Consider the following 2,500-nt stretch of genomic DNA (forward strand, 5'->3'; position numbering starts at 1 on the left):
TTTTGCTCCGCTCTCGACGGTCACCGCGCAACGCAAGAACAGGCCAAAAACTGGCCAAAACGGCCCAAAAACGGGCCAAAACTGGCCATTTTTGGCTGCGCGAGCGAGCGGCGAGCGGCGGACAGCGAGCGAAGCGAGAGGCAGCACCGTCCCTGCTATACGAAAGCCCCATCCAGCCCTGTGCCACCCGGGGGTTCCAGGGTGCTGAGATGGCTGACGTTTTGCTCCGCTCTCGACGGTCACCGCGCAACGCAAGAACAGGCCAAAAACTGGCCAAAACGGCCCAAAAACGGGCCAAAACTGGCCATTTTTGGCTGCGCGAGCGAGCGGCGAGCGGCGGACAGCGAGCGAAGCGAGAGCAGCACCGTCCTGCTATACGAAAGCCCCATCCAGCCCTGTGCCACCCGGGGGGTTCCAGGGTGCTGAGATGGCTGACATTTTGCTCCGCTCACGACGGTCGCCGCGGCACACAAGAACAGCCCAAAAACAGGCCAAAACAGCCCAAAACGGGCCAAAACTGGCCATTTTTGGCTGCGCGAGCGAGCAGCGAGCGGCGGACAGCGAGCGAAGCGAGAGGCAGCACCGTCCCTGCTATACGAAAGCCCCATCCAGCCCTGTGCCACCCGGGGGTTCCAGGGTGCTGAGATGGCTGACGTTTTGCTCCGCTCACGACGGTCGCCGCGGCACGCAAGAACAGGCCAAAAACTGGCCAAAACAGCCCAAAACGGGCAAAACTGGCCATTTTTGCTGCGCGAGCGAGCGGAGAGCGGCGAACAGCGAGCGAAGCGCGAGGGCAGCAACCGTCCCTGCTATACGAAAGCCCCATCCAGCCTGTGCCACCCGGGGGGTTCCAGGGTGCTGAGATGGCTGACATTTTGCTCCGCTCACGACGGTCACCGCGCACACAAGAACAGCCCAAAAACAGGCCAAAACAGCCCAAAAACGGGCCAAAACTGGCCATTTTTGGCTGCGCGAGCGAGCGGCGAGCGGCGAACAGCGAGCGAGAGCGAGAGGCAGCACCGTCCCTGCTATACGAAAGCCCCATCCAGCCCTGTGCCACCCGGGGGGTTCCAGGGTGCTGAGATGGCTGACGTTTTGCTCCGCTCACGACGGTCACCGCACACGCAAGAACAGGCCAAAAACTGGCCAAAACAGCCCAAAAACGGGCCAAAACTGGCCATTTTTGGCTGCGCGATGCGAGCGGCGAGCGGCGAACAGCGAGCGAAGCGAGAGGCAGCACCGTCCCTGCTATACGAAAGCCCCATCCAGCCCTGTGCCACCCGGGGGGTTCCAGGGTGCTGAGATGGCTGACGTTTTGCTCCGCTCTCGACGGTCACCGCGCAATGCAAGAACAGGCCAAAAAACTGGCCAAAACGGCCAAAACGGGCCAAAACTGGCCATTTTTGCTGCGCGAGCGGCGAGCGGCGGACAGCGAGCGAAGCGAGAGGCAGCACCGTCCCTGCTATACGAAAGCCCCATCCAGCCCTGTGCCACCCGGGGGGTTCCAGGGTGCTGAGATGGCTGACGTTTTGCCTCCGCTCTCGACGGTCACCGCGCAATGCAAGAACAGGCCAAAACTGGCCAAAACGGCCCAAAAACGGCCAAAACTGGCCATTTTTGGCTGCGCGAGCGAGCGGCGAGCGGCGGACAGCGAGCGAAGCGAGAGCAGCACCGTCCCTGCTATACGAAAGCCCCATCAGCCCTGTGCCACCCGGGGGGTTCCAGGGTGCTGAGATGGCTGACGTTTTTGCTCCGCTCTCGACGGTCACCGCGCAATGCAAGAACAGGCCAAAAACTGGCCCGAAACGGCCCAAAAACGGGCAAAACTGGCCATTTTTGGCTGCACGAGCGAGCGGCGAGCGGCGGACAGCGAGCGAAGCGAGAGGCAGCACCGTCCCTGCTATACGAAAGCCCCATCCAGCCCTGTGCCACCCGGGGGGTTTCCAGGGTGCTGAGATGGCTGACGTTTTGCTCCGCTCTCGACGGTCACCGCGCAATGCAAGAACAGGCCAAAAACTGGCCAAAACGGCCCAAAAACGGGCCAAAACTGGCCATTTTTGGCTGCACGAGCGAGCGGCGAGCGGCGGACAGCGAGCGAAGCGAGAGGCAGCACCGTCCCTGCTATACGAAAGCCCCATCCAGCCCTGTGCCACCCGGGGGGTTCCAGGGTGCTGAGATGGCTGACGTTTTGCTCCGCTCTCGACGGTCACCGCGCAATGCAAGAACAGGCCAAAACTGGCCAAAACGGCCAAAACGGGCCAAAACTGGCCATTTTTGGCTGCACGAGCGAGCGGCGAGCGGCGGACAGCGAGCGAAGCGAGAGGCAGCACCGTCCCTGCTATACGAAAGCCCCATCCAGCCCTGTGCCACCCGGGGGGTTCCAGGGTGCTGAGATGGCTGACGTTTTGCTCCGCTCTCGACGGTCACCGCGCAATGCAAGAACAGGCCAAAAACTGGCCAAAACGGCCCAAAACGGGCCAAAACTGGCCATTTTTGGCTG

The sequence above is a fragment of the Musa acuminata genome, unplaced genomic scaffold, assembly GCF_036884655.1.
Source record: "Musa acuminata AAA Group cultivar baxijiao unplaced genomic scaffold, Cavendish_Baxijiao_AAA HiC_scaffold_640, whole genome shotgun sequence".
NCBI classification, from domain to species: Eukaryota; Viridiplantae; Streptophyta; class Magnoliopsida; order Zingiberales; family Musaceae; genus Musa; species Musa acuminata.